The following is a 14523-nucleotide window of genomic DNA, read 5'->3' on the forward strand; positions in this document are numbered from 1 at the left end:
AGGCTTCCCTGTCCATTACCAACTCCCAGAGCTTACTCAAACTCATGTCCATTGAGTCAGTGATGCCATTCAACCAACTCATCCTCTGTCACTCCCTTTTCTTCCTGCCTTCAATCTTTTGCAACATCAGGGTCTTTTCCAATGAGTCAGCTCTTCACATCAGGTGGCCAGAGTATTGGAGCTTCAGCTTCAACATCAATCCTTCCAATGAATATTCAGGGTTGATTTTTAAGTCGTCTCCAACTCCTTGTAGCCCCATGAACTGCAGTGCACCAGGTTTCCCTGTCCTTTACTATTTCCTGGAGTTTGCTCTCTCTCGCTCTCTCTCTCTCTCTCTCTCTCTCTCTCTCTCTCTATATATATATATATATATATATAGTATATATACATATATATAAATCTCAGTGGTCATACAAGTGCCCTCCTTATTTGTTGTACTAGAGGGAAGGTACCTATAGGACCTCTGAGATTTTCCTGTATTTCTCTGGATCCCACTAGAGATGATAAAATATTCTTGAGCCTGAGAGGAGCTACGTAATGCACTGTGGCAGTGAGAACCGGACAGCTATTCCCCTGCAGTCAGTCGATGGGCCAGAAACACACTGTGAACATCTGACTCCATGCTGCATGCACCCCACAGCCCCGTGAAGCACAGGTGTTGAGAAATTAGACAACTACAAAGAACAGTCTCTCCTAAGTGCACCCAGATGGTATCAGGACAACTTAGATTTGGCAGTTTCAGTATTTTTTAAAGCTTTCATCTCCAGAAGTAGGGGCTGTGCTATCTGAATTTTAGAAGTAGACAGTGTCCATGGAGGGCTTCTAAAAACTCACACATTCAGTCATAGATAATGAAATCAACTTAAAAATACATATGAATTTAAACTGTGGGTTTTCACATCAGATGGTTAAGTCAGCATCTGAAACCCGAAAAATGCAGGCTGCTTTCCATAATCAGACCCATAGATTTCACTCTCTAGATGAGGCATTCTTTTGTCTCTTTCTATCGTGTTTTGTCCTGTAGACAGTATGTGAACTGGTTTTCTGTTTCCTAGAAACGTTTCTCTTCAGTTCAATTTTGCCATTATGAAAACCAAAAAGGACTTCAGTCTTACGCATGGGCCAAGTTATTTAAACTCACCAACCACAAAACATGTAAATAAAAATCATCACCACTGTGTATAAAGGCAGGGAACAGAGACTTTACCATTAAATATTAAATTCCACTATTGTTTGCGTGTTTGTCAGTCACAGCTTTGATGAAGCATGATCTTACTTTTGGGACTCTGTCCGCAAACTCCAAAATGACCTGAAGACGAAGCATGGAGACCAAGTAGGGGAAGTGAAGGGAGGAGAAAGCAAAGAGAAAGCGTGTAGGCAGGGAAGCCAGGAGGACTCGCGTCCACAGCAGAGGCTTTCTCACTCCATAAATTACCATCTCGATGTGCATTCGATACCAGCGAGTTCGGCACACAAGTCATGCAAAGAATGCCAGTGGGTGGGAATGCTGACAGAGCGGATCAGGCGGCAGCGTTATTGGCTCTGGAGCCTCTGACAGCCGCCTGGATTCAGGCAGATCCCAGGTGCATTCTTCTCATACCTGAGAGCCCTGTGCTACATGGCACAGAGACCGTTGCGCTTGCCCCACTGTTTTCATCTCTAAGTGGATTCCTGAAAGCACTTTCTAAGTAAAATGTTGGCAAAGAAACAACCCATCACTAAACATCACTGTCATGTTGTCTTTTGTGTGATTGGTTGCAGATGTTGCCGTGAAAAAAAAAGCCTCAGGGTTCTTGTCACCCCACCTACCACCTGTCCACACTTAGCCACTGACCAAGAGAAAGACTGAGCGTGCCACTGGGCTTGCTGGGCTTTTGTGATCCAGCTTCGACACTTAGCTGGAGAAGGGAATCTAAGCCTTCTCCAGTATTCTTACCTGGAGAATTCCATGGACAGGAGCCTGGCGGGCTACAGTCCACAGGGTCACAAAGAGTCAGACACAACTGAGCGACTAACACACACACACTTCTACACTTATGTTCTCTTATCTCCACTTATCGGTACTTATTTTGTAAAAGAAGTTTCCCAGGGTTTTAGATGATAATGTAAAGTGAAGGAAAGTGTTAGTCACTCAGTAATGTCTGACTCTTTGTGACCCCATGGACTGTAGTCTGCCAGGCTCCTCTGTCCATGGGATTTTCCAGGCAAGAATACTGGAGTGGGTTGCCATGTCCTTCTCCAGGGGATCTTCCTGATCCAGGGATCAAACCCAGGTCTCCTGCGTTGCAGGCAGAGTCTTTATTGTCTGAGCCACCAGGAAATATCTTCAATAACCTTATTAAACATGAGATTAAACTCTAACACATTCATATAGAAGTATAAGAAATATCAAATATACACAAATCCAAGACAAAGTTTAACTCAAAACAGAATTGGATTAGGAGAGCAGGACTATTACTTACTCCTATCATTAATAGAAATGAAAAATGAAGACCATAACATCTTTCCTTGAGTGAAGGAAAATCTAAGACTAATTTTTTAAAATTAAAACATTAATAGTAGATAAGCTGAAATGTTACTTTGAAGGTTACAGGATTACTTACGTTACATACTTCAAAGCATAACATTTTCATATTCTCTACTGTTGTTCAGTCACTGGATCATGCCCGACTCTTTGCAACCCCATGGACTGCAGCACTCCAGCCTTGCTGTCCTTCACTATCTCCTGGAATTTGCTCAAACTTGTGTCTACTAAATCGATGATGCCATCCAACCATCTCATCTTCTGTCACCCCCTTCTCCTTATTCTCTATAATATGTGACAAACCAGCAAGGGTTGTTATTGTGACAGAATAGGAAGTTGTTTAAGTGAGGAGCTGCAGTCATAACACACAGCACTGCTTACCTGTAAACATGATTTGCACAGTCATTGTCCTTCTTCTATTTTACCCTGTACAGCACTCTGCTTATTTCCTTAACAACAGTATACTGCAAAATAAACCTTTCTGTGTGGAGCTGTTTCTTTGGTTCCTATTTGTGTCTGCTGACAGGCTGTAAACCCTTCAGGGCAGGGGGATTTCTCTCTCAACCATCATCACATCCTCAGCTCTGAACACGTATGTCTGACATGCAGTAAATGGTCAGGATATAATTGGTTCAAGGAGTGACTATTAGTAACTGCTGTGGCCATGTGACTGTCCTTAGGTCACCCAACTATTTCTTTATCCGCCATCCGCCTGAGTTTTGAAAGGCTTTCAATTTCTGCTGCTTCCACTTGTTGGTAGTATGATAATAAATTCTCTAGGAGTTGGGAATTTTTGTTTTGTTTTGTTTTAGATTACATATGTCTAATAAACACACCGAAGTGTGAAGACTTTTGTCTCCATTCTTAGACCTAGTCTTATACTGTGGTTGGGTACTATTCTGTGGTGTACAATACCAGACTCCTGTAATCACCGACTCAAATCAGTGATTCAAACCTAGGCCTGAATGTTTAAGCGAACAAATGGGCATCAATCAGCTAGGAGGCTTCCTCTAGCTTAATTCCACTTCACACTATTGTTTTTCTTAATCCATCTCCTGAGTGGATTTTTGCACCACTAATGCCTCTCATTGTTTAAGAGGAAAAATGGTACAACCTGAAATACTCTTGTCCTCGTGGGGTTTATTTTACATTTTTATAATGCTTTCTAAAGGCCCACATTCCTCCTTCTTAAATGTGATTTGATATCTTCTCATTGAAAATACACTTACTGGAAATATTTCTAAAAACCTCCTCTTGCAAATCACTCTCTTAGAGAGGCCTTCCATGGTTACTATCTAAGCATAACTTGGGTGCCTCTTCATCCGGGCATCTTCATCATCATCACAAATCATTCCTATTATCACCATCCTGTAAAAACTGCTGAAGGCTACATGCATGGCATTACCTGAAACGTTGTCTTCATACTGTCTTATCTAATTCCACAAAAGCAAACAAACCTCCAGACACGGTTACTGCCTTTTTACAAAACTAATCGCCTAAACTCAGTGCGTGCGTGCTAAGTCACTTCAGTCATGTCTGACTCTTTGCTACCCTACGGACTCCCCACCAGGCTCCTCTGTCCATAGGATACTCAGGCAAGAACACTGGAGTGGGTTGCCATGTCCTCCTCCAGGGCATCTTTCCAACCCAGAAATCGAACCCACATCTCTTATGACTCTTGCATTGGCAGGCGGGTTCTTTACCACTGAGCCACCAGGGAACCTCCCTCCCTAAACTTGGTACCTCAGAATAAATGAGTGATTTGGCTTCTCCCTACTTCCTGTTCTGTTTAAGCTGTTGTAAAGCACATTGTTTCTTTTCATTTTGGTGGAAGCGTAGAGATGGAATATTTGCTTTTTAGTTTTGTATTAAATTTTTTTTTAATTATTGCTTTTTTACTGAATCTAGTTATTGGCTGTCAACTAGCTTTGATAAAGGGGAAGTACACACATATTATATATTTATATATATATATATATACACACACACACATATAAATCTGTATATTTATATAGATGATATAAATGTTGTTTAGTTGCTAAGTGATGTCCTACTCTTTTGTGACCCCAGGCTGCTCTATCCATGGGATTTCCTAGGCAAGAATGTTGGAGTGAGTTGTCACTTCCTTCTCCAGGGGATCTTCCTGACCCAGGGATCAAACCTACATCTTCTGCTTTGGCAGGCGGGCTGTTTATCACTGAGCCAGCAGGGAAGCCCAATATAAACATAGTCACTATATTATTATATTATATGTGACACACACATGATATACATAGGTATTAGATCTGATGACCTATCAAAACTGATAACAACACACACAAAACACAATTATATGGAACTATGTATGTATTAATGTATCTGTACACATATACAGTGGCAGCAGTCAAGACCATCCCCGAGAAAAAGAAATGCAAAAAGGCAAAATGGTTGTCTGAGGAGGCCTGACAAATAGCTGAGAAGCTATAAAGAAGAGAAGCTAAAGGCAAAGGAAAAAAAGAAAGATATACCCACTTTTTTATGCAGAGTTCCAAAGAATAGGAAGGAGAGATAAGAAAACATTCCTCAGTGATCAATGCAAAGAAATAGAGAAAAGCAATAGAATGGGAAAGACTAGAGAGCTCTTCAAGAAAACTGGAGACAACATATGAATATCTGATGCAAAGATGGGCACAATAAAGGACAGGAATGGTATGGACCTTACAGAAGCGAACCTAACAGAAGTGCTCCATTGTGTCCGACTCTGCGATCCCATGGACTGTAGCCTACCAGGCTCCTCCATCCATGGAATTTTCCAGGCAAGAGTACTGGAGTGGTTTGCCATTGCCTTCTTCAGGGGATCTTCCAGACCCAGAGATCAAATTCAGGTCTCTCGCATTGCAGGCAGACGCTTTACCATCTGAGCCAGCAGGGAAGCCCCTAACAGAAGCAGAAGATATTAAGAAGAGGTGTCAAGAATACACAGAAGTACTATACAAAAATGATCTTCATGACCCTGATAATCACTATGGTATGATCACTCACCTAGAGACAGATATCCTGGAATGCGAAGTCAAGTGGACCTTAGGAAGCATCACTATGAACAAAGCTAGTGGAGGTGATGGAATTCCGGTTGAGCTATTTCAAATTCTAAAAGATGATGCTGTGAAAGGACTGCACTCAATATGCCAGCAAATTTGGAAAACTCAGCAGTGGCCACAACTGGAAAATGTTAGTTTTCATTCCAATCACAAAGAAAGGCAATGCCAAAGAATGGTCAAACTACCGCACTATTGCACTCATCTCACATTCTAGCAAAGTAAATCTCAAAATCCTCCAAGCCAGGCTTCAACAGTACATGAACCATGAATTCAGATACTCAAGCTGGATTTAGAAAAGGTAGAGGAACAAGAGATCAGATTGCCAACATCCGTTGGATCATCAAAAAAGCAAGAGAGTTCCAGAAAAACATCTATTTCTGCTTTATTGACTACACCAAAGCCTTTGACTGTGTGGACCACAACAAACTGTGGGAAATTCTTCAAGAGATGGGAATACCAGACCACCTTACTTGCCTCCTAAGAAATCTGTATGCAGGTCAGGAAGCAACAGTTAGAACTGAACATTGAACAACACACTGGTTCCAAATAGGGAAAGAAGTACATCAAGGCTGTATATTGTCACCCTGCTTATTTAACTCATATGCAGAGTAACATCGCATATGAGAAACATTGGGCTGGATGAAGCACAAGCTGGAATCAAGATTGCCTGGAGAAATATCAATAACCTCAGAAATGCAGATGACACCAGCCTTTTGGCAGAAAACAAAGAACTAAAGAATTTCTTGATGAAAGTGTAAGAGGAGAGTGAAAAAGTTGGCTTAAAACTCAACATCCAGAAAACTAAGATCATGGCATCTGGTCCCATCACTTCATGGCAAATAGATGGAGAAACAATGGAAACAGTGAGAGACTTTATTTATTTATTTATATTTTGCCTCCAAAATCACTGCAGATTGTGACTGCAGGCCTGACATTAAAAGATGCTTACTCCTTGGAAGAAAAGTTATGACCAAGTTAAGACAGCATATTAAAAAGCAGAGACATTACTTTGCCAACAAAGGTCCATCTAGTCAAAGCTATGGCTTTTCCATTAGTCATGTATGGATGTGAGAGTTGGACTATAAAGAAAGCTGAGGGCCAAAGAATCGATGCTTTTGAATTGTGGTGTTGAAGAAGACGCTTGAGAGTCCCTTGGACTGCAAGGAGATCCAACCAGTCCATCCTAAAGGAAATCAGTCCTGAATATTCACTGAAAGGACTGATGCTGAAGATGAAACTCCAATACTTTGGCCACCTGATGCAAAGAACTGACTCATTTGAAAAGACCCTGATGCTGGGAAAGATTGAGGGCAGGAGGAGAAGGAGATGACAGAGGATGAGATGGTTGGATGGCATCACCAACTCAATGGACATGAGTTGAGTTAACCCTGGGAGTTGGTGATGGACAGGAGGCCTGTCGTGCTGTAGTCCACGGGGTCACAAAGAGTTGGACACGACTGAGCAACTGAACTGAACTGAACGTATGTTACTGAACACATAGATACACGCATCTCCATCCATGTACACAGGGTACACCTGTTAGGCTGTCTCACATAGTAAGGCACCCGTGTCAGCAGTCTCTCTTCTCCCATGTGTCTCCCTGGAAGGCTCATTAAAGCAGAAACTTTGCCTTCTGTGCTCACAGGCACCTTCTGTCCTGAGTCAGCAAACGCCATCATGGAACGGAGACGTGTTACTCAATAACAGCCCTACTTTCTGGCTGCTGGTTTCAGAGTCATGTGAGAAAATGATGGAATGTTCTGGAGTACCAGAATCATGTATTTAATTCAGACGTAAGACAGGGGTCTGAACCCCTGTTCCTGACGTGTCACCTTACAGGGTGTTGTCTTTCCTTCCCCGAATTGTGCTCAAGCAGACCTGCCTTCTAACGTCATTTCAGTGTCACTTTTCTCAGAAACGACTACCAGCAAGGCCACGTGGATCCAAGGTGAGTCTTTGCTCTAGCAGATTATATACTAAAAATAACTCTTAGCGTTATACTTTTTCCATTTTTCATCCTTCTGAACGCCTTAATATTATTGCTGTAAATGTGATTGTGCAAAGCTATAAATTCCTCACTTAATCATTTTTAAATCTCTCTGACATGTGACCAGGAGTTGGAAATACATAAATGTTAAATTTTATGCTTTTTTTCCGTGTTCGCATACCCCGCTCCTCTATTATAAACTGTCCTCTGTTACCTAATCAAAGGAAAATGGATAAGAAAAACTTTTTGCAGTCCAAGGAACATTCCTTTTTGCATGAATTTACCAACTTTATAGGATGTAGACCGACTGACCAAACTTGGAGTTTTCAGGAGCCACGGGACAGAGCAGGAAAGGACAGGTCTTCCCCAGCTTCACTTCTCGCCAGGATCAGGGCACGAACACCTGGTGTGCAATCTGTGCCAGGGTGCACTCCGTCACCAAAACTATTCCTCTCGGGACTCATGTGTATTTCCTTCTGATCGTTTGATCATTTCAGACTCAGACTGACTCAGTTTTCACAGTTTTTTATCCTAGATGAGGATAGGTAACACTTTGGTCAAAAATGCCTTTTTTTTTTTTTTCCACAAAAGAGAGGAGGACTCACTGGCTTCACTACAACCACATAGCTCAACATACGGCTGGCCATCAAACTGACAACAGGAGTTTCCAATGTTTTGCTTAATTTTGGCTCTTGCAAGTTGGGAGGAGTCTGAGCTTAAAGGACTTTTTTCCAGCTCCTTCTTTTTCTAGACCTTGGACAACTAGTTGCTTTTTTTCTTAGTCTGTTTTCTCATCAGCAAAATGGCAGTGATCACACTTACTCCAGGGGTTTCTATTGATGTTTTGAGCCTAAAAGAAATAAGGTTCTAATGCCACATCACGGACAGAAGACAGTTGTCATCAGCACATAGCATCATCAAGCTGCATAATACCTATGGTTTCCAAACTAAGGCTGTATTATGGTTTTAATATCTTTCAGGACTCTGAGGAGGTGCAGGCAGGGAAGATCCAACGTGGACCTGGAGCCTCCCACACTACCAGGCAGTGAGCCTGAGCTCAGGAGATGGCAGGACACACTGAAAGGGCATAGAAGCTGGCCTGAAAGAGCTCCCGGTGGCCAAGGCTGGAATAACTGGAACAATAAAAATTAATGGAGGACTGGATTGCAGCTCCAAAATCACTGTAGATGGTGACTGCAGCCATGAAATTAAAAGAAGCTTGCTCCTTGGAAGAAACGTTATGACCAACCCAGACAGCATACTAAAAAGCAGAGACCTTACTTTGCTGACAAAGGTCCGTCTAGTCAAAGTTACGGTTTTTCCAGTAGTCATGTATGGATGTGAGAGTTGGACTATAAAGAAAGCTGAGTGCTGAAGAATTGATGTCGGACATGAGGACACATAAAGAGCCACAGAAATGAACTGGATTGCAGTCCTCAGAATAAAATCATTATTCACGAACCCAACATGCTTGTGTAGGTACACAGTTGAATAAACAATGAAAAGAGAAGAGAGATACCTCTTCCTCACAGAAGCTGTTTTTGCTTTTTATTATGTAACAGTGCATGGGATTCCCAGGCAAAGTCTGGCAGATGTGAGCACAGCTACTGAAGAGCTCACTTCCTTGATGATGGCTGGGCCACGGCACTCCATGTCTAACCCTTTGGAGCAATGTCTTTGAATCTCAGAAGAGTCATCGTAGTGCCTGGTAGGCAACTCCCATCTCGGCTGTAGACTCGTAACCAAAGGAACATCGATGCTAGGAAGGGTGTCTCACACAGAATGTCTTATGAAGACATTTAAGATAAATTCACAGAGAAGCAAGTGGAAATGCAGAATCTGATGCACAATTTGAGACCTCTCACATGATTTCAAAGGACCCTCAGACATGGGGGCACACCTGGCTTTTTGCTGGGCTGCGCATTTCATTATTTTTGTAACAGAGATGCATCCACGGGCTGTCCTGGCCCAGACGAAGCTACCTGGGGAGAACAATTGGGGACACACAGCCTCCATCCCTTCCCCAAACCCATCCAGCTAGCCGGGTGGGGTTGTCTTGGAGATGATATAAAATAGCCTAATCATGGCTGAAAACTTTCATAGAATTTATTTTATGGTTCCGCTTTTACACCAAGTTTGTGCATTTTCTGGTATACAATGTCTCTAACAAAGCTTTCTGGGTGATTGCTAGCCAGTTCAAAGAGTTCAATGCTGCCAAGTCAAATTTACCTGTTTCCACAGAGGTTCGCTCACTTTCAAGAAGTCACGTCTGCTCTTGGAAGAGTAGCTGCCTCTAACATAGAACCATGCCTTCTACCAGCACGTGGGCCACCTTCCAGGCTAGGACAGTGCCCTTCTTCACAGCCATCTGGCTTGCCCTGGCCCCCTGCCCCCTGCCCCCCTCCATCATTAGGGAAGAGCATCATTGCACTGCTCACGGCCAGGTCTGCACAGGAGACAGGGTCAGAACAGTGACCTCAAGTCACTCTGATTAGAGAGACAAGTGCAGACACTGCTCTTTGCCAAGTTTAACTCATCATCCACATGTGTAGATGCTTATACAGATATAGACTGGAGAGCCGAGGGTCAGATACAGACCAGAGAACTGAGGATCAGATAGAGACCAGAGAGCCAAGGGTCAGATAAAAGGAAAATATGAGCGTTCCAATTCTTTGTCTGCAGATTTCAAAAGATAGGGGTAAGGGATAGTTAGGGAGTTTGGGAAGTTCATGTACACACTGCTGTATTTAAAATGGATAACTAACAAGGACCTCCTGTATAGCACCGAGAACTCTGCTCAATGTTATGAGGCAGCCTGGATGGGAGGGGAGTTTAGGGGAGAATGGATACGTGTATATATATATGGCTGAATCCCTTCACTCACTGTTCACCTGAAACTACCACAATATTGTTAATTGGCTCTACCCCAATATAAAAGAAAAAGTTTAAATTTAAAACAAAAGAGTCTCTGGTAAAAAGAGATGAAATAGGGTTTAATATGAGAACACTAGTTTGCTAGCTTTGCCATAGCAATGTAGCAAGACAGGGTGACTTAAGCAGCTGAAATCAATTTTCTCAGAGCTCCAGAGGCTGGATGCCCAGGATAGCATCTGGGCAGGTTGGTTTCCTCCCTTCTTGGCTTCTAGGAAGCCCTCTTCTCTCTGTGTCTTAATAGTCTTTCCTCTGTGTCTCTGACCTAATTTCTTCTCTTTATAAAGATGCCAATCATATTGGCTCACGGCCCCACCCCAATGACCTCATTTCACCTTAATCATCTCTTTAAAGGCCCTCTTTCCAAATACGGTGACATTCTGAGCTCCTGGAGGTGAAGATTCCAATACACAAGTTTACAGGGAGACACTTTGTTCAATCCTTAACTGTACTTTTCAAGACAGAACTGCCAGGGTAAGTCTAGAGGTCAGTGCTGAGCATCATGTGCATACTTAAAGCGTGAGTTTCAAAAACACGACTGATTCGAATTTGTGTGGTGTCTGCCTCTGGGGAAAAGACTTTCATTTGTTTTTGTCTTCCATCACTCAATTAAATCTTTTTTTTTTTTTAAGTTAATTTTTATTGGAGTATAGTTGCTTTACAATGTTATATCCGCTTCTGCCGTATAACAAAGTGAACCAGTTATCCCTTCTATTTTAGAATTCCTTTCCATTTTGGTCACCACAGTGTATTGAGTAGAGTTCCCTGCGCCATACAGTACTTTCTCAGAAAGAGCATTTTCGATCTGATTGTCCAAACTGAGGAATTTGATTTCTAATTTACATTTAGCAGCAAGCTTTTGGAGGATTTGTGCAGGAAAATAACACCATCAGGAAGAAACTTTCCATTACTTTCTAGAGGAGAAACTGGAAGAAAGAGAGATTGGTGACAAGGAGAGAAGTTAGGAGGGTGGTGAACACCTCTGCTTACAGTAATGGCAGGCTTAGTAATTTGGACTAACCATCCCAATGAGGACAACTAAATATTACTGGATGAAATGTATAAAGAAAGTATCTTTGTTAAGCACTAAGAAACTATGAGACTAAACTCTTCAAGAAGACAAGAACCCAAACAGGAAAGCCCAGCACTCAGAGCCAGTTTTTCCTGAGGGCATTAGCTGAATCTAGAAGAATTATGGAACTGATCTGTGGTTTTGGTGGCCTCATGGGAAAAGAAAATGAAAGTCAAATCCCACAGCTCCAATGAGTAGGTCTGATGAGCTCTGCCACCACTTTAAGCTGAAAATAAGTGACTACCCCTTTCAGGTAATAGTGAACCAGAAGTAACAAGCACTGGAATAAATTGCAGCCTAGATATACATGTCTGTAGTGATCCAAGGAACTTCAAGTCCGGTACCTTATGTAGACACATAAGGAAAAAAAATATATATTGTAAGTGACAGCCAGAATGAAGAGTAGAGTATAATCACTATGGCCTATATTTCAAAAAATTAAAAAGTATGTTTTAAAATATCTTCAGAGAACAGAAAATCATAAAAAGCAGCAGAGAGTGAATTCTCTTGGTCTCCAGCCATTAGGACTCATGCTTTCACTGTGCTTTGCAGTGGCTTGGTTTTAATCCCTGGTCGAGAAAGGAAGATCCTACAAGCCACAAAGCTCTGTATTATCCAGAGCTGCTCTTTGCTGAGACCACATCCATTCAGAGTCCTTCAGGTTTTTCATTTCCATCCTCTTCCTCTTCATCAATGTTTTCATACTGATCCTCACCCTCATCATTGGGGCAGAGTGATGCAGACATTGGGGTCAAAAGTTGGCAGGGAAAATATCTCAGCTTAAAATCAGGAGCAGAGTCTAGGCCCTGCAAGACTCTGCCTCCGTCTCCCAGGTCTTCCTGCTCCTGAGGACGCACCGGACCTTCTCCAGGGTCCGAGGGTGGCTGGGAGTGGCCATCGTGGACCATGCCCGCCCAGTGCCTGGAGCTTGTGCAGCTTGTCTGCAACGTGTGTATGGTCCATCGTGGCTGGTACGCGTCCGGTGTTCAGCGTGGGGAGGAGGTAGCCTGTTAAATCTTAATTTAACACCCATTATGTACAATGTTTCCCTGGTGGCTCAGATGGTAAAAAGCTGCCTGCAATGTGGGAGACCTGGGTTTAATCCCTGGGTCAGGAAGATTCCCTGGAAAAGGAGGTGCAACCCACTCCAGTAATCTTGCCTGGAGAATCCCATGGCCAGAGGAGCCTGGAGGGCTACAATCCATGGAGTCACACAGAGTCAGATAGCACACACCGAGCACACAGATACACACGTGCAACATGTTCTGAAATTCACTAGGGATAGAAAAGGATTCAAAAATGTCTGAGACAATCCCATTTTCAACACAATTCCAAACTTAACTAAGAACTAGTGAGGTCACCTGGTTGGAAGATGGTAGATGCGTGTTAGCCCCTAAAACAGTGATGTCTGATAGTTGCAGGCATTCTCTGTATGTTTTGAACAAATATTTTATACATAAAGATAATTATTTTTACAGTATTTGTCTTTGGTACCTGGAGAGGGTAAACGCGAGGCTGGTTCTACAGTTCAGATTTCTTTGTGACGTATTTCCAGTGACAATGGAGGCTTTAGGAAGAAAGACAAGACTTCAAGTGTTTCTAAGGTGCATGAGGTCCGCAGCTGTAGGTGATTGGTAGGTAGTCAGGCTAGATCCTTACCTAGGGGAGGATTTGGGAGACTTTCTGTGAAAGTCAATCATGGGGAATTGATAGGGAATCTAAGACTTATAAGACTGCATCACATTTGAAAAAAAAAAAAAAGGCATCCGACCTTTGACTACATGTTGACTCTTTATTAGATGAATGCATTTGCTTGGTCACCATTCATAGATCTTTTTCCCTTAAGAAATGAGGCCTGCAACTTTAAAAAAAAAAGAACAAAACAACTTTCTCTGTGGAAGACTGAGTCAAAACAACAACATATTCCTTTTTTCCCCTTCGAATGTTATGAAAAATACTCTTTCTAGATTGATGGCCAACACTTCACGCTTTAATCCTTCTGGACCCCGATTTGTGCCAAGTTAGAAACCTTTAAACACATTTGTTAGCAGTGGCCTGGGCGGGCTGCCTTTGAACTGCTGTCACACACCCGGGGCTGTAATTTCTGCAAACCTGAAGCTCACACAGGCCTGCCGAGTGCCTCTGAGATCCTCGTGTGAGTCACGAGGAGTCGTAAATAACTCCCGCGTGAAGCTCTCCAGTTTTCATCAATCTTCTCGATTTAATACAAAGGCATTTCAGAAGCGAGTCCTGTTACCGTCTGAAACAATGCAGGCCTGCGGTAGGTCTATTTGAGACAAGATTTTACAGCTCTGTCATAAAACATATCTGAGTAAAAACACATGGTTTCTTGATCATTAAGATTTTTCCAATTGAATGGGCCAAACTTCACAATACAATAGAATTTCGTTTCTGCTTTGATACCTGTAATGAATGGCGCAATAATCCCAGAAGGCCGTGAATTTTAACAAAAGATTAACCATTTCCTAAATCTTGTGCTTATTCACTGAAATACACAAACAAACCTCTTTTCCTGATTTAGCCCCACGTGAAGCATGCCCAGGCGTGTGGGCTCAGATCTACTCAATTTGCTCCCAACAGCTTCTATCTGTTGATGTCAATGCTGATTTCCTGTCCCAGGTCCCTTCTTGATGACCCTGAAAATGTTTTCTCCACAAAGATAGTGCTAATCACCTTGAAAACGGAGCGAATGGTAGGGCAAATCAGAGAAACTGCAGGTCGGGGAAAACGTTAACCAAAATGAGATCCTGAAACCCTTCATTTCACCTCATTACAGGGACATTGAAAGGGACTGGCTGTCAGGAACACACACGTACGTCTCAGGTTCAGACTAATGGCCAGAGATCAGTTTTGGTTAAAGAGAATACAGCACACCCAAGCAATCATTCATCCCTCTTCAGAGTGGCTTTCC

This window comes from Bison bison, unplaced genomic scaffold (genome assembly GCF_000754665.1).
Source record: "Bison bison bison isolate TAMUID 2011002044 unplaced genomic scaffold, Bison_UMD1.0 scf7180017864299, whole genome shotgun sequence".
In the NCBI taxonomy this organism is placed as follows: domain Eukaryota; kingdom Metazoa; phylum Chordata; class Mammalia; order Artiodactyla; family Bovidae; genus Bison; species Bison bison.